Source organism: Balaenoptera ricei, chromosome 2 (genome assembly GCF_028023285.1).
Source record: "Balaenoptera ricei isolate mBalRic1 chromosome 2, mBalRic1.hap2, whole genome shotgun sequence".
In the NCBI taxonomy this organism is placed as follows: Eukaryota; Metazoa; Chordata; class Mammalia; order Artiodactyla; family Balaenopteridae; genus Balaenoptera; species Balaenoptera ricei.
In genome coordinates, this window is record NC_082640.1 from 56,895,499 (window position 1) to 56,922,218 (window position 26,720).

Below are 26,720 nucleotides of genomic sequence, written 5' to 3' on the forward strand. Positions count from 1 at the left end.
TGCTCTTTCTGACGAGTCTGACTACTCTCCTAATTTCTTGGCTGCTCTATAGTATTAAGAAGCTGCCTTTGGATGCCGGGGAAGGCAAGATAGGATCCCTGACCTTACAGACGATCTAGAGACAGCAGCCATTTTGGCTCACTCATTTATTGAAAGAGAATATTTTAAATCAGTTTATAGACCTGGTGAGCATATCCTGCAATTTGGTAGTGAATATACAGAAAAGGAGACTTCCCAGCAAACTATGATATAAGGACTGTGCAGCTAGAACCTGATGTCTCCCAACCATTCCTTTTTGTAAAAAAAAAAAAAAAAAAGAAGAAGTCGAGACATCCCAATTCAAACACTCAAAGATATGAGGTTAAAGAACATAAAATCTGGACTAAAACTATTCTGTATACAACTGAAGCTGGAGTCTGCAAAAACCAATCTGAAGTACATTACACCGTATACAAAAATTAACTCAAAATGGATCAAAGACTTAAATGTAAGAGTAAAATGTAACTCTCTTGGAGGAAACAAATGTAAATTTGTGTGACCTCGACTTAAGCAATGCTTTCTTAGATATGACATCAAATGCACAAGCAACCACAAAAAAAAAAAAGATAAATTGGACTTCATCCCAAGTACATTAAAGTTTTTGCTTCAAAGGTCACTATTAAGAAAATGAAAAGACAACCAGCATAATAGTAAAAAAAAATTTGCAAATCATATACTAGCTGATAAAGGAAGACTTACAATTCAACACTAAAAAGACAAAAAAAAAATTTTAATGGACAAAGGATTTGAATTAGATAATTCACCAAAAACTGGCAAACAAATGGCCAATCAGCACATGAAAAGATGCTCAGCATCATCAGTCTTTAGGGAAATGCAAATGAATAGCTCGTTGAGATGCCACTTCACACTCACTAGGAGGGCTATAATCAAAAAGACAATAACACATGTTAAGGAGGATGTGGAGAAATTGGAACCTTCTAACACTGCTCATAGGAATGTAAAGTAGTATAGTCATACAGGAAAAGAGTTTGGGAGTACCTAAAAATTTAACCATAAAGTTACCCTATGACCCCCCACAGTTCTACTCCTAAGTATATAACCCAAAATAAATGAAAACATACATCTGTGCAAACACTTGTACATGAATTTTCATAGCAACCCTGCTATAACAGTCAAAAGTGGAAACAACCGAAATGTCTATCAACTGATGAATGGATAAACAAAATATGTGGCATGGCATAACTGTACAATGGAATAGCGTTTGTCCATTAAAAAGAATGAAGTATTATTCACGCTACAAAATGGATGAACCCTGAATATGCTAAGTGAAAGGCCATATTTTTTATGAGCCCATTAAATGAATTGTTCAAAATAGGCAAATCCATAGAGTCAGAAAGCTGATTAGCGATTGTCAGGAAATGGGAGAAGGGCAAATGGAGATTGACTGTTAGTGGTTACAGTGTTTCCTTACAGAATGATGAAATGTTCTGGAATTAGATAGTAGGGATGGTTGTAAAACATTGGGAATATATTAAAAAGCACTGAATTGTGCAATTTTTAAGAAGTAGGTTTTCTGGTATGTGCATTATAAATCAATTTTTTTTTTAATCCCAATTGAGGGACATTCTACAAAATACCTGACTAGTAATCCCCAAAACTGTCAAGGGCATCAAAAACAAAGGCTGAGAAACTTTCTGAGTCTTGTCACAACCAAGAAGAGCCTTGAGACAGAAGTACTAAATGTAATGTATTATCCTGAATGAGATCCTGGACATTATGGAGAAACTGAGGACATGAATAAAGTATGAAATTCTGTTAATAATAATGTACCAATATTGGTTCATTATTGTAACAAATGTACGATACTAATGTAAGAAAGACATTGATAATAGGGGAATATATGTATGAGGTACAGGGGAACTCTCCGTACTACCTTCAAAATAATTACGTAAATATAAAACTACTCTGAAATTAAAGTTGATTAAGGGAATAAAAATGATCAGAAAATGATATACAAAAATATCTTAACATGACTGCCTATAAAGGAGAAGAAGGCTCACAGACAAGGGTAGAAGGGAGACATCCCACTGAAAAAATCTCTGTAATTCTAATTTAAAAGATTTTTTTTCTGTAATTCGAATTTATGAACTGTATGAAATAAAAAGTAAAGGGTACAGAAAAAGTTGTTCAAGGAAACTTGTCTGGCAAAAGACACAATAAACAAAGTTAAAAGAAAAAAGACAAGAGAACTCATTTGCTAGATACTTACATAATGAATTAATTATCTACCCACTACATCAAGAACTTATAGAAATCAATAAGGAAAAGGGAACCTCAAAGAAAAAAGGTTCAAGGATGCCCAGTCATTATGAAGTACTTTAACACTAGTCCAAATAACAACCATATAAGTTATTTCCAATCTCCAACCCTTTTACAGATTAGGAAACAGACCCAGAGCAGTGAAGAACCACACTCAAAAGTCACACAGTTCACAGGTGGTTGAACCCAGATTCAAGCCCAGCACCCTGCTTCCTGTGCCTCTGCTCTTAACCGCTACTGTATGCTGTAATGACTGTCTCGTAGGGGTAATGGCTCTCTTCCTTATAATTTTAATTCCACAAAGGATGTGTACCAATCCACATATATGAACCTCAAGCCCAAGCAGAGAGCTGGGAGAAAAGAGAAAACAGCACGAAAGCCCAAAAACTGCCCCCTTAGGCTCCTTGCTTAAGGCACTGGGTGGCAGTCTTTCACTACATGCACAATTGGTTCACAAGAAAGCTGAACAGGAGAGAGAAATCTTTGCTGCAGGATCCCTCCCTGATCCTGGGAACTGCAGGAGGGAGATTATCCTATTAGCAGCCTTCTTGGAAAATCCCAGGACCAACTCAGGAAGAGGCTGAACAGAGGAAGAAAGTAACTACTCCTCTAGAAAATGGTCAAACAGGACACAAGCAATAAAAAGACACTTCCACCCACAGATTTTGCACACATTCTCACTGTGTCTCCAGGCTTTGGGACAAGAATTCTCTACACTGTCAGATAACTACATCAAATCCCACCTACAGCCTATGCATTTTTTAAACAGTTGGGAGGGAATCAAAAGAAAGACTATTTTGTGACACATGAAAATTATATGAAGTTCAAATTTCAGTATCCAGGAATAAAGTGCATGCAGAACATAGCTGAATAGAAAAACCCAGGCACGGGCTTCCCTGGTGGCACAGTGGTTAACAATCGGCTGGCAATGCAGGAGACACGGGTTCGAGTCCTGGTACGGGAAGATCCCACATGCTGCGGAGCAACTAAGCCCCTGTGCCACAGCTACTGAGCCTGCACTCTAGAGCCCGCGAACCACAACTGCTGAGCCCGTGTGCCACAACTACTGAAGCCCGTGCACCTAGAGCCCGTGCTCCACAAGTGAAGCCACCACAATGAGAAGTCTGCGCACCGCTACGAAGAGTAGCCCCCGCTCACCGCAACTAGAGAAAGCTTGTGCGCAGCAACAAAGACCCAATGCAGCCAAAAATAAATAAATTTATTTTAAAAAAAGAAAAACCCAGGCTTTCCCTGAGTAGGGATAAATCCAGGTCCCTAACTCCTGTGTGTTTCTCCTTTAGCCTTACACAATTACCAGGCTCACATACAATACTTCACTTCTGACACTTTTGTCACCAAATGTGTGTGGGGTTTTCTCTACAACAAGCAATTATCCATTACGCCAGCTGAGTGTCTTACAATTTAACTCAATTCTAACACTAACCACCTCAATACAGTGTGATCCCACAGGTCAGATCCCACAGTTCAGTCCCACAAGACTGCTCCCACCCCACATCAGATTCCAAATGCAAGGAACATGTCCCCAGGTTACCCATAACTTCTGTGGACAGAGAATGTAGACTGCCATATCAGTAAACAAAGAATGTTGCCACCAGGAAGGCATCAGCCACAGCAGCCGCCCCCAACTGTGCACCCTGAGGGGATTCAGGATGGAGAAAAACAGGATGCTGGCCCTAGATGGTTAAGGTGCATATCAAAGGAATGATTTCAATGAGCCCAGACTCTTGCATCTTCCCAAAGAAAAGTGTTAAATTCATTAACTTGAGATAGCTGGTTTTTCTTTAATTAACAGTAATCTTTTTTTTTTTTTTTTGGAAATTAACAGTAATCTTTTAATGTTCCCACTACCTGGTTTTGGGGGAGTTTTTGTTTGTTTTTTGAAAAAATTTCTATATATCCTGGCTCCTCCTTTACCTCTGGGGAACAGTCCTTCAGAACTATCTGAGGGGCTGTCTTCTGGGCTTAAGTCCTCAGAAAATCTGCTGAATAAAACATAATTCTCAACTTATAGGTTGTGCTTTTTTTTTTTTTTTCCAGTTGACACTTCTGTTTGGCTTGGCTACAAATTGGAGGTTCCTATAACCTCCTCCCACTTCAGGTTCAATTAATTTGCTAGAGCAACTCACAGAACTTAGGGAAAATTTTACTTACATTTGCTGGTTTATTAGAGGATATGATAAATGATACAACTGAATAGCCTGATGAAGAGATACTTATGGTGAGGTCTGGGAGGGTCCTAAGCGTAGGAGGTTTTGTCCCGTGAACCTGGGGTGCATTACCCTCCCAGTACATTGATATGTTCACCAACCTAGAAGCTCTTGGAACTCTGTACTTTGGGGATTTTTATGGTGGCTTCCTCACGTAGGCATGGTCAATTATTAAGGAGAGGTGAGGGGTAGGGCTGAAAAATTCCAAGCTTCTAAGCATGGCTTTGTCTTTCTGGTGACCGGGAGCCACCCAGGAGCCCACCCAGGGTCACCTCATTAGAATAGACGATGCTCCAAGTGTTCTTATCATGTAGGAACTTACAAGAGATTTAGGAGCCCTGTGACAAGGATGAGGTCAAAGACCAAATATTAGAAAAAGAGATGCTCCTAGTGTTCTTATTACTTAGGAAATTTAAAAGGTTTTAGGAGCTCTATGCCAGGAACTGGGAACAGAGACTGATATATATTTTTTCTATTATCCCCCAGCAGCTTTGTACATTTGTTTACATATTATCTATGGCTACAGCTGCACAGTTGAGTAGTTACAACTGATGGGGTTAAGGGCATACTACCCCAATATACGGCACCTTGGCATATTGAATATTTTAAGCTCAAGGTGTTTGAGAAAATGGCAGAAGCAGGAAGGTCACTTTGATCTTCTCCCAACCCTCTTCCTCTGAAACAACTCATAAAAGCCTCATGTGAGATGTGCCCTCCCTATACCCTGGGGGGAAGGACCATCCTTATTTCCAAAGACAAAAGGATGCCAAGAAGAATCAGAACAAACAGGTTTTAATAAATTTCCCCCAGTTTTCTACACTAACCTCATCCTCTCCGACCTATCATATTTCTACACAACTGCCTATTCCTCATCAAACCTAGCATAAAAATACTCAAGGTCTGTTTCTAGGGTATTAATTTCCTTAGAAATGAAGGCTCCCATGTCACACAAAACTCACATTAAATAAATTTGCATGGGGAATTCCCTGGCAGTCCAGTGGTTAGGACTCCACGCTTTCACTGCCGAGGATCCGGGGTTCCATCCCGGATCAGGGAACTAGGATCCTGCAAGCCCCGCGGTGCTGCCAAAAAAATTTTTTTAAGTCATAAATAAATTTGCATGCCTTTGTCAGTTTGATTTTCAGACCCAGCCAGGGGGAAGATTGAGGAAAGCTTTTTCCTCCCCTACACAGCAGAAACTATTTGGTTCACAAAGCCAAAAATATTTACTATCTGACTGTGAGGGTAATTTTATGTGTCAAATTGACTAGGACACAGTACTCAGATATTTGGTCAAACACTACCTGTATACATACACTACCTGTATGTTGCTGTGAAAATATTCTTCAGATGGGATTAACATTTAAATCAGTAGACTTAGAGTAAAGCTGATTATTCTCCATAATGTAGGTGTCTCATTAAATCAGCTGAAGGTCTTAAGCAAAAGCAGACTGAGGTACCCTAAGAAAGATAGAATTCTGCCAGCAGATGGCCTTTGGACTCAAGCTGTAACATCAACCCTTCCCTGGGTCTCCAACCTGCTAGCTTACCCTGCAGATTTTGGATTTGCCAGCCTCCACAATCACATGAGTCAATTTCTTAAAATAAATCTCTGTCTCTCCAATAAATTGGCCCTTTAGAGAAAAAGTTTGCTGATCTCTATGTTCGTCACCTGACTTACATCACAAAAGTTGTCAGGGATTTCTAGTCAGAATAGTGTAATTAACAATCTTCCTTTCAGGGATTTCCCTGGTGGTCCAGTGGTTAACACTCCATGCTCCCAATGCAGGGGGTCCGGGTTCATCCCTGATCAGGGAGCTAGATCCCGCATGCCGCAACAAATATCCCGCATGCTGCAACTAAGACCCAGAGCAGCCAAATAAATAAATAAATATTTTTAAAAATCTTCGTTTCACAATATATGTAAATGAAACCATCATGCTATAACATCTTAAACTTATAAAGAGAGGTATGGCAATTATTTCTGAATAAAACTTGAAAAAATCTTCCCCACTGTATTTATTCCTATATGCTGTACTAGGAATGCTGATTTTGAAATGTAAAGCCTAAAAAATATTTTAAAAGAAGAATGCAAACCATATAGACCAATGGAATAGAGAGCCAAGAAATAAACCTTTGCATATAGGTCAAATTATTTCAACAAGGGTGCAAAGACCATTCAATAGGAAAAGGACAGTCTTTTCAACACATGGTGCAGGGAAAATTGGAAATCCACATGCAAAAACAAAAAAAATGAAGTTGGGTCCTTACCTTACATCATACACAAAAATTAACTCATAATGGATCAAAGACCTAAACTTAGGAGCTAAAACTATAAATCTCTTAGAAAGCATTGGGAAATGCTTTATAATATTAAATTTGACAACAATTTCTTGAATATGACACCAAAAGCATAGGAAACAAAAGAAAAATAGATTAACTTGAGTATATCAAAATTAAAAACTTCTGTGTACCAAATCAACAGAGTGAAAAAAGCAACCCACAGAATAGAAGAAAATATTTGCAAACTTATAAACTGATATCCAAAATATATAAAGAACTCCTACACCTCAATAAAGCAACCTGATTAAGAAATGGGGAAAGAACTTGAACAGACATTTCTCCAAAGAAGATATACCAATCAGTAAAAATCGGTATACAACAAGATACCACTTTACACCCATTAGGATAACTACTATATTAAAAACAAACAAAAAAATAAAAATAACAAGTGTTGGCAAGGATGTAGAGAAACTGGAACTCTTGTGCCTTGCTCTTGGGAAGGTAAAATGGTGCATCTGCTATGGATTCATCTCTATGTTATTTCTGGGGAAAAAAACAAAACAAAACAGAAATACCATATGTGGTACGTACATGTGGTATGTACATACAAGGGAATATTATTCAACCTTGGAAAGCAAGACAATTCTGACACATAGCTACAACATGGATGAAATGTCAGGCCATTATGTGAGTGAAATATGCCAGACAGCAAAGAACAAATATTGTATGATTCTACTTATACGAGATACCTAGAGTAGTCAGATTCATAGAGACAGAAAGTAGAATGGTCATTGCTAGGGGCTGGGAATAGGGAGTAATGGGGAATTGTGTTTAGTGGGTACCATTTCAGTTTTGCAAGAGTTCTGGAGATGTATGGTTGATGATTGCAGAACAATGTGACACACAATGCCACTGAGCTGTACATTTAAATGGTAAATTTTATGTAACATAAATTTTACCACAATAAAAAAAAAATAGTGCAGAGCGTTATGATGAGTAAGCAAATTATTAGATTCATGAAAAGCAAGTCCAGATGCAAATTTTTTAAAAACACAAAAAAAGTCAGTATTATACCTTTCCAGGGAAATTGTTTTGGTTCTATCAATTGTTTTATAAGTTATTGGTAAAATATATTTAATTAATTTTTGTATCAACAATAAATTCTGTTGATAATTTAAAATAAGTAAAATATTTCTTTGGTCCCCACTACCCTGGCCCCAACCATCATTAGTCCATTGGTCCAAACATGCACTATGATCAAAATCTGTCTCCCCTCCACTGAGACTCTGGTTCCCAACACCTTCACATTTCAGCACCACCCTTCTTATCAGATATCAGGAATCTGGGTTCCCTGAAAGTTTATAAGGCACCAAACTTGGCCTCCCAGATCTTGATGCCAAAGGGCATGTTAAGCTGTCCCTGATTCTTAAAGACAAGTTTTACACAAAATCATGGAATATAAGTAAGTGTATATTTCAGCAAGAGGTTCATTAATTACACAATTCAGAGGCCACTCATGGGAATCTTCAGTGGGAAGGAGCAGGAAGAGTGCAAAAAGGAGAAAGAATATAAGCCACACAATTTATAATACTTCTCTGCCTTAGTCCCAAAGAGTGAACACCCATAGTTCACTTTTCTCAAAAGCAGGAAGAGCTTTCTAATACCTAACCTTATTGGGGGGCAACTTTTCAGATACCATTGCACAGAAAGCTCTCCTGTTTAGAACCTCCCTTGATTGTGTTTACTCCAAATAGGCCACACATGCTAGAAATGACATGCTTAGAGCAAAGCGATCTCCAATCCAGATGACTTGGCATGGGTCATTCTCCTTGGGATCCTTCAATGTCTCCTCTCCCTTCCTTACTCTCTTCCAAAAATGCTTTCCACTTCACAAACAAGACAAGAAATGTTACCAAGGCTGTTGCCCAAGAATCATACCCCTGCCACTCTCTCAAATGGAAACCAATTACACTTATCTAAGTTTCAGGAGGAAGCTGCATAGAGAAAAAAAGACAAGAACTGGTTGGAACCAACTAGGCCCAAGATGGCAGAAGATTCAACCTCCAGTAGACCTTGAGCCTCATTATACACTCAGAGTAACACATTAGCTAAATGACACTCCCACCAGCGCCAGAACAGTTGATGATTGCCATGACAACAACCAGAAAATTCCACACAAGGACTAAAAAGGAGCGTTGCATCAGTTTTGGGTCCAAACCACACACCTGTCTCAGATAACTCATGAATATCCCTCTCACTCTTTCCAAAACCCTCCCTTTTATTTCAACTCTCCTATATATTTGGTGTCTCTGCCTGAATTGGGTTGAGAAGTTGATTTGTGAACTAGGTTCCTGCTTCTCCATTCTTTGGCCACTGCTGTTCCAGTCTCAGCCTCAGTTTCATTATTGACTGCATGAATCCAATCAGAAATAGAACCTCCCTGGCTGAGACAAGGGGTCTCAGCCAGGCTAGGACCCCAGCATGGGTTCAGTCGACGAATCTGGTAATAGAAACACTCCCCATTCCTCCATGGTCCTATCACATCCGAATTTCAGCTCAGACTCTTGCCTCTGGCCTCTAACCTCTTTCCATCCTTGTCTCAGTTTGGACAGCATGACCTTCAGGAAGTCTCTCAGGAGGTTTTCGGAGGCAGAGATGCCATAACATAAAGCACATTCCATATGCCAGTATTTCTATCTAGATTTCAGATAAACCCACCTATTAAGTAAAATTTAACTTCCACCAAAATGGAAGCTCTAAAAGGAAAGGGGTCTTGTCTTCTTAACTTGTGATCCCCTACAACATATACATGAATAACTGATAGCCTGCCTTGACATGGGCATTCAAAAATAGTTTAATTCTGTAAATTACAGGTTAGTAATCCTTTTCTGTAAAGAGCCATAAATATTTTAAGCCTTAAGAGATATAGGTCTCTGTAGCAACTACTCAACTTTGCTGCTGTAGTGTGAAAGCAGCCATAGACAATGTGTAAACAAATTTGCATGACTGTATTCCAATAAAACTTTACTATGGACACTGAAATTTGAAGAAATAGTACTCTGATTTTTCTCAACTACTTAAAAATATAAAAACCAATTTTATTTCACAGGCCTTATACATACAAGGCAGAGGTCTGGATTTGGCTACAGGTTGTACTTTGTTGACCCTCAGTATAAATGAATACAGTTTGAATCAGTCCCAAATGTATCTCTATGATCCCATTCTTTCTGTTTCTCCAATTATCCTGTAGACTTATCCATATCTCACTAGAGAACAACACTGATAAAAATCTTTCAATGCATGCCATGTTCCCTCTACTCTATGGGGCCTGTATACATGTTAAATCCCAAACTTTTGCTCTCCCTTCTCTCTCCATATGTTTGTGAGGCAGGTCTTTTGCTTTTTGGCAATGCCTCTGATGTGTTCAGTTTCCTTGTCTGTGAACTTCCATCAAATCCCTCTATTTCCATACCCCGGGCTTACCCCTGAGCCCCAACCCAATTATTGCCTTTCCTAAGAATCTCTTCCTGATCACCCTCCACTAGGCTCCTAAGCACCAGGCACTTAGCTCATTTTCCTCTCGTAGACAGCAGGTTGTCTGATTGTTTGCCCTCTCTCTTTTCCAAACTAGCTCCCCACAAGAGTCATAGCTGTTTTGCCAACAATTCCACAAATGGGCTGACAAAAAGTAAACGTTCAATCAACATTATGGAATCAATGACTCTCACTGCTGGGAGGCACAGTATAATTAACAAAGAAGAAGACTGAAATAAGCTAGAAACCATTTAGTATATCTGGCATCATTGCTAGTATAGACAGGGGCTTAGGAGAGGAGGGCCAACAGGCAAAACTAAAAAACAGAAGCACTGGCTCTGTGGTGGTAAGTGATGGGCTGAGGAGAGTGCCATAATGGTTGCAACTTGCCACTGGGGCTGCCTGGCAGTTCACAGGATATGGAGCCCCAGCCCTGAAGGAGAGACCCCTTACTGCTGGTAAGATAGGAAGGGGGCAGGGCACTACCTTTAAAAGAATGACAGCAACTGAGGACATGACATAAACTGGTTAGAACCAACTAGGTCAAAGATGGTGGATGATTGACTTCCACTAGACCTTGAGTCTCAGTGTATGCTCATTGTAATATATCAGCTAAATGACACAACCACAGGCACCATGACAGTTCTGAGGCCAATGACTATAAAAGGCCAAAAAGCAGATGGTAGCCCAATTCCTAGAAATCCCCACCCCTTCCCCCAAATAGTTGGAATAACCCTCCCATTCATTAGCCTATGAAATTACCCACCCCTGCAAAAACTGACAACCCTGTATCCTAGTGCCTCTCCCCTTCTGAGATGGCCCACACTCTATGGAGTGTGTATCTCCCTAAATAAACCTTCTTTCACCTTACTATGGCTCGCTCTTGAATTCTTTCCTGTATGAAGCCAAGAACCCACACTCGGTGGCTATCCCAGGGACTTGGATGTGACCTGCGATGTTACCATTCTCTCTGGCCCCACTTTCTTTCCTGCAACACTCAGGAATTGGATACCTGTGATACTGCAATTTAGAATAAGAAATATATATTTGGTCCCTCTTTCTGGCACAGAGCTCCTAAAACCCTTGGAATTTCTGGTGCTGAGATTGAAAAAGGTATCTTTTGTTATGTTAATAAGGTGACTTTGGAAGGTAGGAAAGGGTGAGGGCTGGCTTGGTTGCCAAGATAACCAACTGATAAGAGAGTTGAAACTTTCTGTCCCATCCCCAGACCTCTGAGGAGGGGAGAAGGGCTGAAATTAAAATCAATTTCCAGTGGTCAATGATTTAATCAATCATGCATATATAATGAAGACTCCATAAAAAAACAAAAGGATGGGGTTTCTAAAACTTCCAGGTTTGTGAACTAGAACACTTCCATATGCCACAGTGCTGGACCCAAACTCCATGGGGACAGAAGTTCCTTTGTTCAGGACCTTACTCTAGGTATCTGTTCCTATTGCTGCTGATTCCTAACTTTCAATATCCTTTGTAATAAACTGATAATCTAGTGAGTAAATTGGTTTTCTAAGTCCTGTGAGCCATTCTAGCAAATTAATTGAACCCAAGGAGGGGATCGTAGGAACCTCTGATTTTTAGCCAGTTGATCAGAGACACAAGTGACAACCTAAACTTGTGATTGATATCTGAAGCAGAAGGGGGCAGTTTTGTGGGACTGAGTCCTTAACCTGTGGAATCTGATGCTATCACTGGATAGATAATGTCAGAACTGAGTTGAATTGCAGGACACCTAGGAGGGTCAGAGAATTGCCTGGTGGTGTGGGGGAAAACTTCCCACATGCTGGAATTGGGAATTGCAGAAACCTTAATACCCAAAGTCCAGCCAGGCCTCAAGTGCCACTCTTATCTAGCTCCTGCACCAATGACAGCTCCAGAAACCCACCTGTTAGGAGGGAAAGACAAAGTGGTAGGGAACTGAGGAAACTGATTAACTTGAGGGCTTCCCTTCAAGTACTCCTTTATTCTCTAGCACATCCTCTGAATAGAGTGATAAGGAAACTCATGCACAGATAGTATAAGGCAGGGGTTCCCAACCCCCAGGCTGTGGACTGGTACCGGTCCGCGGTGTGTTAGGAACTAGGCCGCACAGCAGGACGAGAGTGGTGGGTGAGCCAGCGAAGCTTCATCTGCTGCTCCCCATCTCTCGCATTACCGCCTGAACCATCCTGAACCATCCTCCCCACCACCCCGGTCTGTGGAAAAACTGTCTTCCACGAAAACAGTCCCTGGTGCCAAAATGTTGGGGACCACTGGTTTAAGGGATTGCCTAAGGTCCCAAAACTTTTTAAAATTATCAGAAGGCTATGAAAATCATAAGCGCAAGTCACTGAATCAGCAAGATATAGACTGTACTACAGATGTGGAAGACACTAGAGATGCTGAAGAAGAACTTACCAAAGAAGGTGAAGAAATATGAAATGATATGGAAGAATGTCAGAATATATCATTGCTTGCTGGAACTGAGACATTCACTGATTCAAATGCTCAGTTATCATTAATTATGTCAGTGAAATGTTTGACCACCACTGGAATTAGTCAATGGCAAAAAGAAACTCCTAAATTAATCCCACTGAATGAAGATGTTCTAGTAACATTAGGAAAAGAAGAGTTCCAAAACTTAAGACATGATCTAGAAATGGTACTGTCTAGAATAGTAATGTCAAAGAATGAAAAGATAAAGAAAAAATAGTGGCTGGATGAACAGCAACAGATACTGGAATCTCTTAATATAGTAAACAATGAAACATCACATAGTGACATTTTTTTCTGAATTGAGAACCTTTAATAAGCTGAAAACAAAAATGCTTAATATAAAAGAATTAAGGGTGTGGAGAAAAGGGAACCCTCTTGCACTGTTGGTGGGAATGTAAGTTGATACAGCCACTATGGAGAACAGTATGGAGGTTCCTTAAAAAACTAAAAATAGAACTATCATATGACCCAGCAATCCCACTACTGGACATATATCCTGAGAAAACCATAATTCAAAATGAGTCATGTACCACAATGTTCATTGCAGCACTATTTACAATAGCCAGGACATGGAAGCAACCTAAGTGTCCATTGACAGATGAATGGATAAAGAAGATGTGGCACATATATACAATGGAATATTACTCAGCCATAAAAAGAAACGAAACTGAGTTATTTGTAGTGAGGTGAATGGACCTAGAGTCTGTCATACAGAATGAAGTAAGTCAGAAAGAGAAAAAAGATACCGTATGCTAACACATATATATAGAATCTTTAAAAAAAAAAAAAAGGTTCTGATGAACCTAGGGGCAGGACAGGAATAAAGATGCAGACGTAGAGAATGGACTTGAGGACATGGGGAGGAGGAAGGGTAAGCTGGGATGAAGTGAGAGAGTAGCACTGACATATATACACTACCAAATGTAAAACAGATAGCTAGTGGGAAGCAGCCGCATAGCACAGGGAGATCAGCTCTGTGCTTTGTGACCACCTAGAGGGGTGGGATAGGGAGGGTGGGAGGGAGACACAAGAGGGAGGGGATATGGGGATATATGTATACATATAGCTGATTCACTTTATTATACAGCAGAAACTAACACAACATTGTAAAGCAATTATACTCCAATAAAGATGTTTTTTAAAAAAAAAGGATTTAAGGAGAAATTCTTGATTACCTTGGGTGAGTTTTGAGAAGACCATTTCCCTGTAACTGATAGAAAATTGAAACAGAAAAACATTGTCTATTCTTGCCTCCTTTGTTGTAGATTAATTGACCATAAGCGCCTGGGTTTAGTTCTGGGCTCTTTATTCTGTTCCATTGACCTATGTGTCTGTTTTTATGCCAGTATCATATCATTTTGATTACCGTAGCTTTGTGTATAGCCTGAAGTCAGGGAGCCTGATTCTTCCAAAACTGTCCTTTCTCAAGATTGTTTTGGCTATTTGGGGTCTTTTGTGTTTCCATATAAATTTTAAAATTATTTGTTCTAGTTCTGTGAAAAATACCCATCGTATTTTTTTAAAAATATTTATTAATTTATTTATTTGGCTGTGCCAGGCCTTAGTTGCAGCAGGAAGAATCTTTGTTGTGGCATGCTGGATTCTTAGTTGTGGCATGCGGGATCTAGTTCCCTGACCAGGGATCGAACCTGGGCCCCCTGCATTGAAAGCATGGAGTCTTAACTGCTGGATCACCAGGGAAGTCCCACCCATGGTATTTTGATAGGGATTTCATTGAATCTGTAGATTTCCTTGGGTAATATGGTTATTTTAACAATATTGATTCTTCCAGTCCAATCACACAGTATAACTTTCCATCTGTTTATGTTGTCTTCAATTTCTTTCATCAGTGTCTTATAGTTTTCCAAGTACAGGTATTTTGATCCCTTAGGTAGGCTTATTTTTAGGTATTTTATTCTTTTTGATGTGATGGTAAATGGGATTGCTTCCTTAATTTCTCCTTCTGATTAAAAAATGGGCAGAAGACCTGAATAGACATTTTTCCAAAGAGGACATACAGATGGCCAACAGGCACATGAAAAGATGCTCAACATGGCTAATCATTAGGGAAATGCAAGTCAAAAGTACAATGAGGTATCACCTCATATCTGTCAGAATGGCTATCATCAAAAATAGCACAAATAAGGGAGTTCCCTGGTGGCCTAGTGGTTAGGATTTGGCGCTTTCACTGCAGAGGCCTGGGTTCAATCCCTTGTTGGGGAACCATTCTGCATGCCGTGTGGTGCAGCCAAAATACAAAAAAAGAAAAAAAACAACCCATAAATAAAAAATGTTAGCCAGGACTTGAAAAAGAAAACCCTCATACAATGCCAGTATGAATGTAAATTGGTACAGCCACTGTGAAAAACAGTTTGGAGGTTTCTCAAAAAAACTAAAAATAGTACTAACATATGTCCCAGCAATTCCACTCTGGGGTATATATCCATAAAAAATAAAAACACTAGTTAAAAAAGATACATGCACCACAATATTCATAGCAGCATTACTTAAAAGAGTCAAGATATAGAAGCAACCTAAGTGTCCATCAACAAATGAATGGATAAAGAGGCTGAGTAATATTTCATTGTATGTATATATAGAACATATATTTTGTTCCATATATACATGGACAAGAACAAAATTTTGCCATTTGCAGCAACATGGATAGACTTGGAGGGTATTATGCTAAGTGAAATAAGTCAGAGAAAGACAAATACTGTATGATATCACTTATATGTGGAACCTAAAAATACAATAAGTTAGTGAATATAACAACAACAAAAAAAGCAGCAGACTCACAGATATAGAGAACAAACTAGTGGTTACCAGTGGGGAGAATGAAGGGCGGAGGGGCAATATAGGGGTATCGGATTAAGAGGCACAAACCATTATGTATAAAATAAGCTACAAGGATATACTGCACAACACAGGGAATATAGCCAATATTTTATAACCATAAATAAGGCATAACATTTAAAAATTGTGAATCACTATATTGTACACCTGTAACATACAGTATTATACAGCAAATATACTTCAATAAAAAATTTTGAAAATAAATTAATTAAAAAGAACTACTTTAAAAATGATAACAAAAATATGGAGAAAAAAAGAAAATCATTAAAAAATCAACTGCATAACTGATAGCATTACATGAAATGTTAGAGATTCATATAAATAGATTATTTGGTATCCCACATGATCCATATGTCAAAATTAGTGATTACTTTTGGCCACCTTATAATGAACTGCTATTACTTAAAGGAATTGCCTTGAGACATCTAGAAGATTCAATCCAAATAAGATTAGAATTCTTCTATGAGTAAAAAGATGGTCTTTTTCTTTAAGTGCACAGTACTTAAAGAATCCTTTTTGTTATTCAAAGATAACAGAAATACTGAAGACTACTTGAATGAAGAACATAAAATCAAAGCACTTAGTCCACCTTTCTTTTATTCTTAAAATGGCATATGCTGCAATCTTATTCATTTTAATATAGTCCTCTTTCATTCAAGTCAGTGCTTTAGTGTTTTAAACTGTACGAACAAGAATGCAAGTAAAGGGCTTCCCTGGTGGCGCAGTGTTTGAGAATCTGCCTGCCAATGCAGGGGACACGGGTGCGATCCCTGGTCTGGGAGGATCCCACATGCCGCGGAGCAACTGGCCCCGTGAGCCACAACTACCGAGCCTGCGCATCTGGAGCCTGTGCTCCGCAACAAGAGAGGCCGCGATAATGAGAGGCCCGTGCACCGCGATGAAGAGTGGCCCTCACTTGCCGCAACTAGAGGAAGCCCTCGCACAGAAACGAAGACCCAACACAGCCAAAAATAAATAAATAATAAATAAAAAATAAAAATAAAGGAATTCCTTTAAAAAAAAAAAGTAAAATAAATATCCTTTAAAAAAAAAAAAAAAAAAGAATGCAAGTAAAAAATATTCTAGACCTAATCATTACAAAACATTTAATGAACCTTACTTCATGCAGTACTCTTTAAAAATTCTTCGTTAATTTATACTGATAATGAAATATTTTCCATTTAAATTTTATGACAGTTTCTTTTACGTATTTTGACTTCCATTTGATGTTTAACTCATTCATTTAGGAATTATAATGGGCAGACCATTTTATTTGAAGATGGTTCTAAAATTAAAGTAGTATCTGATACAGAAGATAGCAAAATTTTAAAATATTTATCAAATCTGTTTCATGTATACTGCCTTCGTTTTAGATTTGTTTAAAAAAAGGAATATAAAATACTAATGGATAGAGTTAGCATGAAAACTAATGGATAAACTTATAAACTTTCATAAAATGAAAACTATTTTAATGTGTATTATATACCAAATGATATTATATATTAAACTACTCTTGATTCTGTTATTACCAACAAAATTGTTTTCATAAAATTGTATTAATCCTTTTCTGGACTTTTCTGTAATCCTTTTCTGTGATTTTTCTGTAAATAAAACACTCTAATTTAAAAACAAAAACAGGGAATTCCCTGGCAGTACAGTGGTTAGGACTCAGTGCTTTCACCGCAGGGGCCCGGGTTCAATCCCCAGTCGGGGAACTAAGATCTCACAAGCCACGTGGCACAGCCAATAGATAGACAGACAGATTAATTAATTAATTAATTTAAAAACTAAGCAACAAAGTGGAAGCAAAACTAATTGTGAAGTTACTGGTAATCAAAGACTATGCAATTGTAATTAAAATAACTAAAAATAAATTTTAAAAAATTAGCTTGTAGCAATGTACTTTCAATTACAAAACAGCTTTTAAAATTGTTAAAACTCAGTTCCAATAATGTATAGATACAACAGGATATAGATTCATAGATTTATGAAGATAGTAATCTATCTTCCAAGAATTTAAACTAAGGACATGGGCACAATAAAAGAAAAATATTTATGCATAAAATATCCTTCCCTCTCTTTCATAAAGCAATATAATTGTCCATTCCACCAAGGAAACCTTAAAAACCAATAAATCACCTATTCAACATTTACTCAGAGACCTCCTTACTCAGAACCCCAAAGTTCAATCTTAAAGAAGTAGGTTTTTCATTCTCTTCTGTAGGCAAACTTGAAATTTGTTTACTTAACTTTACTTGAAAAATATGATTTTTCTCCTGTTGCAGAGTCTGATACTGACAGAAAAATCACTGCTTGAACCCAGACCTCGTGTTCACTATCCAACAGAAAAAGAAATGTTGGGCATAGCTTGGAAGAAAATGTCAATATGACTTTCATAGGAAACTGTGTGGCAGCCCCAAGGAAGGTTGGCTGGGACTCAGCCCAGGGTCTGAGGCTTCTTCTGCCACACAAGGCTCAGGCAAATAGGCTGCCACTGTCGCGAGGGTGGTACAGGGTCCCTGCAGCTGCCCCTGAGCCAAGGTCACTTGAGGCCCTGGGTGCCTACAATTATTCCTCTTCCTCTTGGATCAAGCCCTTCTCACTTTCCAGAAGCCTGTTTTCATTTTCTGTGACATTTTCAAAAGTTTGATATTAAATCTTTGATGGCTGTATTGTGCTCCTCCAGCCTGACAAGCAATGGTAGGGAAGGGGAATGGAGAAGAGGAAAGGAAGGGGAGAAAGAGGAGGAGAGAAGACAACACTGGGAGAGAGGGTTGTCAATGTGGAAGGAGGTGATACAAATAGGGAATGGAAGAAGGCAAGGAAAAATCCTGTGGGACTGAATTGGGATTGAACACATTATATATACTTGAAAAAAATACAAAACCCCATACAGAGTTTTATATGTCTATATATACTTATATACAACTACATATAGTTATATATACTATATATAGTTATAGTTATATACATAGCTATGTCTATATATCTGAAAGGACCTAAAAGCAATAATCTATTAGTAGCACTGAGACTTTAGCTTCTAAATACCTTTCCACATTGTAGGAAATGAGTGGGGGGCAAGATGGGAGGATGGGGGAGAAAAGTCCTTTCTTATAGAATGTCAACTACAAAATACTGAAGGAATGATGTAGTTATAAAACATCATTTTGGACTATGATAGTAAAAAATTGTTTCATGCAAACCAAAAAGGCATCATGATTTCAACCTAAATAGAGCTTGGCAAGTTTTTTTTTTAATCATTACAAGACAAAAATTTAATGAAAATTAGTCAGTGGGTATGTAATAATCCAAAGGGCTAAACAGTTACATGGAACTGTATTAGAAATTTAAAATAGAAGTAAATGAAGTAACTGTTACATGTTATCATCATCTGATTCATCTTCTTCCTTCAAAGATTCCTTGGCATATTTCTCTGCCAAGGTGACACAGTCTTGAAGACATTTCAGACAGAACTACACAGAGGACGTTCTATAAAATACCTGGCTTGTATGCTTCAAAAATAATAACCACATGAAAATCAAAGAAGGCTAAGGAACCATTCCAGATTAAAGATAATCTTAAAAAGGCATGGCAGCTTGATTTGATCTATAGTCCTGAACTAGATTTGTAACAGAAAAAAAAAAAAAAATGCTATAATGAAAATGATTGGGATAGCTGAAGAAACTGGAATATAGACTGTAGATTAGATAAAAGAATTGCATAAATTTTAAAGTTCCTGAATTAATAACTGTACTGTGGGTACATAAATGTACATCCCTGTTCTTAGGAAGTATATATGCGTATGTGGCATGATGTCTGCAACAGTCTCTCAAATTGGCCAGAACAAACAAAAAAGTTTACACATAGTGGGAAAGGGGGACATGACAAACAAAATGTGGCAAAATATTTAAAATTAGTGAATCTGGGTAAAGGGTAAATTAGAGTTCTTAATAATATTCTTGTAATTTCTATAATTTTAAGGTTGTTTCCAAATAAAAGTAAAATAAAAATAGCATGGTTAGAGTATACCCATGTATTTAATACATGTGTTGCCCAAGTGAGCACTTACACCCATTTGTTTAAAAAATTTAAAATACGTAGAATATGTATGTATTAGTTATGTAAGTATACAAGTATTTGTATTGTATAAAAAGTTTTTCTATTGTGAGAAAAAGTTGGGTGCTGAAACAAGTATAGATATTTAGATTTATATTTTTTGAGTACTCATAGAACAGATCTACCTAATTCTCTTAACTCTAAGGATATTCCAATAATTCAGCCAGTTCCTGATGCTAATTATTTTTATGAATATTCAAGTGGTTCCTTATCTAATTATGTTATTTTTATGTATTTGAATATCTAATATGTTTACATAGTTTAAAAAGATCAAATGTGAGACTTCCCTGGTGGTCCAGTGGGTAAGATTCCGTGCTCCCAATGCAGGGGGCCCAGGTTCGATCCCTGGTTGGGGAACTAGATCCCTCATGCATGAGCAACTAAGAAGTCTGCATGCCGCAACAAGACCCATTGCAGTCTAAATAAATAAATAAATAAATATTTTTTTAAAAAATCAAATGCACAAAATGACATACAGTGGTAAGTCTGCTTTTAACCTCTGATGACCATATATCCCTATCTGCCTCGTAAAGACTCAGTTTACAACCGTTATCCTGGAATGATTATGAATAGCCCCTTCTTCCAGAAGTATGCTAGTTTGGATGATACTTAGATCCCTGTTCCTTTACCAGACTGCCACACCAAGACTTACATCAACACCCGTGTAAACAGTGTTTGTGTACACTCCTGGAGGAATATTACGCATATATAAGTTTACATAAATCTTATCTTTTTAAATTTTAAACAAATGGGTATACCCATGCTATTATTTAACTTTCATTTTGAAACAATCTTAAACACATGGAAATTGCAAGAATATTAAAAAGAATTCTCATTTACTCTTTACCCAGATTCACTAATTTTAAATATTTTGCAACATTTGGTTTATCATGCTCTGAGGCACCATTACTTTCACATGGATTACAGTTTCTAGCCCCACTCCTCTCTCAAACGTCCTTCTAAATGATTTGGAAAAATTAATACAGAAAGGAAGACTCCAAGAGTACAATATTGAAAACTTCATAGAGTACATTTGCAGAAATGGTAGCAGAGGAAAGGGGGTGTGGAGCCAGTAGAGTGTGGAGGGTACACAAGGGGAGCTAGCAATCCTAATCTTGAGAATCGAAGAATTACAAAATCTGTAGGCATACAGATACTTCTTCTGTGATTTACATAAAACACTGGAAACTGTCTTTCCCCCAAGAGCCCTTTATAGACAAATAACTAACATGTGTACCATATGCTTGGAGGCATAGATGAAAAGAAAAAAGAGGTTGAAATTTTAGCTTTTCCTGCCTCAATCCTGAATAACTTCAGTATAAGCTTTCATACACACAATCCTGTTTAAGTCAACAAAGAAAATAATCATATGGATTTTGCCATTACTGTTTTCACAGTCTAATAAAGAGATAGATGGAACTAATGGAATTTGTATTTAAGTAGCCAGAAAATCACCATAACTAAACCAGAGGCCTCAATCCTCACCAAAACCTCCTGCTGGACATGTAGGTATCTATTAACAATCGTCATTTGTCAGTTTTCACATTGCTAAGTGAACGTGTCTGGTCTACTCTTACATTTAAGTGCTAGGGTCTAAGGATACACATACTTAGATATTCATGGCAGCAGCGTTGGTGAAAACTGCAGACTTCATATGACCCAAACAATAGTCAGGTATAGAAGGGGCACATCTATGGTGGGATATAGATATAATGGTATCATTCATACATATATACATATATTTAACATTACTATGTACACACAAATATTCATAAGTATATATGTATATATACACATCTATACATATATAGTGGTATGAGATATAGATATAGTGGTGATAGATACAGATGGATAATGATAGAATACTATCTGGAGATGAAAATGAACAACTGTAGTTACAAATAAATGGATGAATACTGAAAACATAATACTAAGTGAAAAAAGAAAAATATATACAGTTAAGAGCAGGCAAAACTATATCAACTGTATTCCTATAGCTTAAATAGGTAATCACAAGGGATAAAATTATAAAGAACAGCATGGAGGATTTATCTCTGTTGGAAGAGGAGGTCAAGATTGGGAAGGGATACCCAGTAGTTTTAGGAGAGCCATGCATCTTCTATTTCTTCACTTGTGTGTAGGCCTGAATAAGGCACTTAGCCTCTTTGTATGACTTTTTTTTTTTGGCTGCACTGTGCGGCTTGTGGGATTAGTTCCCCAATCAGGGACTGAACCCAGGCCCCCTGCAGTGGAAGCATGGAGTCCCAACCACTGGACCACCAGGGAATTCCCTGTATGACATTTTTATCATCTGTAAAATGGAATATTCCATGGAGAGCAAGAACAAGTGACCAATATAGAGCAAGTACTCAATAGATGTTGGCTGGTACTGGTTCCATTCACATCCTCTGTTGTACTCAAACCCCAATAATCCTAGGTTCTGCTCAAAAGTGCAACGGTTTTAATGTGCCAAGGAGGACCACTGTGAGTTGGTCTGGATGGCTTGCCCACCTTCTTATCAGCCTTGGTCGCTTGACCAGAAAATGGAAGCAGGTTCTGAGTTCTGACATGATCACAGGCCCAGGGCTGAACATACATGTCATTTACTAAGCCCTGGGCTACTCACTTCCCTAGGAGTTCAGCTCATCTCTCTGGCTGGAGCCCCTTAACTACAGGATGACTTGGAAAAACTGATCCGGCACATCATCTGTATTACAATTAAACCTCATGCTTCAGGATTCTGCATCACTGTTGCTTACCTGAATAATCAGTCGGGCTCTCCTTAGACTAATAGAAGGAAGACTCTTCTTGAGTGCAAACAGAAAATGATTCCCAGCTTATTCTGCAGCAACATTCTCCGGGAGGGTCTACAACTCCTTCAGGACATGTGTTTTTCAAGCATATTAAAGCACGCACCTGTTTCCTTACTGATTCCTGAGTAAGCCTCAGGTCAAACTCGGTTCACCTGCTTGATGTCAATTTTCTTAAACCTGGGTGCTTCAGAATCCTTCACAAATCCAACTTGCAGAGCTAGTTCTGGTTCCATTGGCTTTGGATCAGATCCAGTCATGCATGAAGGTGATCCTGTCAGAAGAGCCTTGCACAGTTGGGATATCGTAACCCTCTTTGGATATACACCGCTCCCAGAACTTGTGAGTGTCCCCACCAGGCAAATCATGGGATGTCTCTGCCCTGTCAGTTAGAAGGTGTCCTGAGGTAGAAAGAGAAGATACTATACCTCTAGGGCTTTACATCCCTGTCTATTTGAAAGGGTCCCACACCTGGGTAACTCTCCAAACCAAATCTTAAACAGCAGCTGACTTAGAACATAACTACAAAGCATTAGCCATCCAAATGCTCTCTGGGCTGAACTCTGCTTCTGGGACTTGAGATTTGGGAGGCAGTTTAAGTCTGGTGAGCATAGGATTCACCAAAGAGCTTGTTACCCTGTGGATTGTGATTCAGTAAGCCCGGGGTGGGAGCTGAGATCTGCATTCCTAACAAGATCCCAGGTGATGCCAATGCTGTTGGTTCACAAACCTCACTTTGAGTAACAAAGGTCTAGCATATTGCTTAAGGGCTTACTTGCCAGGGAGGCAGCTGTAGATAGACTCCTAATTTTAACTAAACTGCTGTGGGATCTTGAACAACTCCCTTGCCTCCAGAGTTGAGTTTATGACTAAAACCCCTCCCCCATTTGCCTTAAGAAAGTTTGAGTATGTAAAGCATACTCATTTTTTTCAATAGAAATGCCATAATTTATTCTTTTGTTTAAAAAAGGCATCCTTATGTAAAAAAATGTCTTCTAAGAAGAAATATATTGTTTCAGGTCATAAATAATCAGCAAACATACAACTGCTGACAACAACAAAAAACTGACACTGGTGTTTTCCATTAGTGCTGAAAACAAACCTGCTTAGGATATATTTACAGGATATTACAGTACTCAACCACAAAAATTGAGATATTTGGGTCTTCTAGGGGTAGACACTGATATTTGTAAAGGCAGAACACCTACACAAAAATAAAAAATAAAGTATATTTTCACACATATGTGTTGTCATAACAGTAATACTGGTAGGTATGTTAAGCACAAAAAGTTTCTTCAAAATACAAGGACAAGCAAAAAGAAACTGGCTTACATGCTGAGTCCAATATTAAACTGGGCTTCAGCTCTGCACTCTCAGACTTGGTGCACTTTAGTGATTCTCTCCACCCCAAGTTAGTGAACCCCAGTCCCACTGTTTGAACTATTACTTCTCTCAAAGTGTGGTCCTCAGATCAACTCTGGCACTTGTTAGAAATATGAATCCTCAGGCCCCAAACCAGACCAACTGAATTAGAAAAACCTGGGTGGGTGTTTGCACTCTGTTTTAACAAGCTCTCAGTTGATGCTGATGCACACTCAAGTGGGGAAATCACTGCCTTGCCAGAGATACAGAAGACTCAAGCAGAAGCACAGGAAAAAAAAAAAAAAGCAAATATCTAAAAATGAGGAAAGGGCTAAACTGTGTGATTAAATTTTAAGTGAAATGATGATTGCTTTAGCAATATGAAAAATGTTTCTAAGATTAAGAAAAGTTTTCTAAGCATCCATAACAAATAGAGGAGGTGGTGGACTAGACAGGGTGTGCATGCAAGTGGAGGGTAATCAGTGAGAGGCTAGAGATATGTAAGATTTCTACTTACATAAGAGAAAGTACCACCCATGACTGGAAAAAGGGGCAGCAAAACATCCAGAGGAAATTCAGCTTCATTTTGCTGAAGTTGAGAATTACAAAGAGAAAATCTATCAGTTCATTCAAAATACAAGTGTATAAATCTGAAAGTATGTAAAAATGTGCTTTGTGTTCATTGGAAAGGGGAGATACAGATAGGAGGAAACTTTATAGAAGTTCAGTTTCCTCCATTCTCTCTGTCTCTCTCTCTCTCTGTCACACACACACACACACACACACACACACACAGGAAAGTGAAACAAACTATATACTGATCTGCAAAACCTGTATGATCTTTAAATGTAAAGCAAATGATACTGTGGCAATTTCCTTTAAGAAGCCCTTGTCTCTGCTGTATGTATGCAGGAATACTTAGAAAAGTGACTGGTAGAATCAGAAGAAAACTCTGAATACTTTTTTTTCTTTTAAATAAAAGGAGTCTCATTAAAATAAAAAACAAAAGAATGAACTCAACCATCAAGTTTACCGAAATACATTTAAAACATTTTGTCAAATATATTAAAAACAGCACAAAATAATATTTTAAAAGGAAGGCACACATATTTGCCCACAGATGATTTCTATAGCCATAGAAACAATGCAAACTATTTTCATATCGTTCTGTATAAAATCCAAAGCTCTCTTTAAACCACATTTTGTAATGTCAAAACTAAAGGAAGAAAATAAGAGATAAAAAGGGGAAATGAGGTCTTTTAAAATCTGTATTAGGGGCCTTCCCTGGTGGCGCGGTGGTTGAGAATCTGCCTGCCAGTGCAGGGGAAACGGGTTCGAGCCCTGGTCTGGGAAGATCCCACACGCCGCGTAGCGACTGGGCCCGTGAGCCACAATTGCTGAGCCTGCGCGTCTGGAGCCTGTGCTCCACAACAAGAGAGGCCGCGATAGTGAGAGGCCCGAGCACCGCGATGAAGAGTGGCCCCCGCTCGCCGCAACTGGAGAAAGCCCTCGCACAGAAACGAAGACCCAGCGCAGCCAAAAATAAATAAATAATTTTTTTTAAAAAATCTGTATTATATAGGGTACACTTCTAAGTGCGTAGGTGCGAATTCATGTTTTAAAAAACTAAATCCTGAACATAATAACGAAGGATCAAAAAACCCAATTATGAAACGTGTTGGCTTCCCTGGGCAGCGGAAATGAAGACAGAGAAGTGCAGCGACATCCCACGCCACACCGTGCAGACGCAGACAAGACACACCCCCGCGGTCACCTCTCACCCCATTAGGTACGTCACCTTCCCAGAGTGACCCGCGGGCAAGCCAGCCGCGCCGGGTAATGACGTATTTCATCTGGGCTGCGGTGCCGGTTGGTCTCGCTGGTAAAGACTGACACGGGAAGGACTTAGTAAGCGCGGATCTTCGAGTGAAACTTTACTAATGGTTTTAATTTTCTAAGCAGGCTACATTGGCCAGAAAATATTTTTTTTTGGAATTACTCATTGTTTAAGTTAATCAAGTAATGAGTAATTTCCCCTCAGAAGAGTCCAAAAATACAAGTTTTAAAGAATTAAGACAGCATAACACCACCGTAAAACATATGCCCCTTTAAGAAGTGTTTGATTCAGAAGGAATTGAATCATTGACAGCCCCCCAACAAAAAAAGGCAACATGTAAGGAAATTTCCCTCTCTTTAGTTATATTACAAACTTGGCATATTACATCCTGAACAAATACATGCTGCTACCGGCTAATTTAACACTGTTGCCACTGAATGAACTGTATAATACATACACACTTATACAATGAAGCATACATAGAAACATTCAATGAGGGCATCTCTTAAGTGTAGATCTGAGCAGAAAGAAACCAAAATTCAGATGCTACAAGGTTTACCTGCACAACTTAGAAGGCTGAGGTGGACTTTCATTTCCTAATTTTTGAATTGGTTATTCTTTCAATTTGTAACATTAGCACTCCTTAAAAATAAAGTCTACATGGTGAAAAAAATACATACAGCCAACATGTCTCTGATTACTAAAAAAATAAAATAAAAAAAGGACTGGAAATATTTGAAGATCATTCCTAACTATGACACTAGTTTTATTGCGTTGGAATTTTTCCTTGCCTCCCCCTTAATTTTCCAGTAGTCCTAATGTTTTCAATCATTACTTTAAAAAATTTTAAAGTTAACCTCCAAATAATTAACATTAAGGAAATAA

At 38.3% G+C, this 26,720-nt stretch overlaps 1 pseudogene; it reads left to right on the plus strand.

Annotated features, from left to right (window-relative positions):
* Positions 1–12,618: 12,618 nt before the first annotated feature.
* LOC132360076 (centromere protein K-like) lies at positions 12,619–16,180 on the plus strand (annotated as a pseudogene).
* Positions 16,181–26,720: the final 10,540 nt, after the last annotated feature.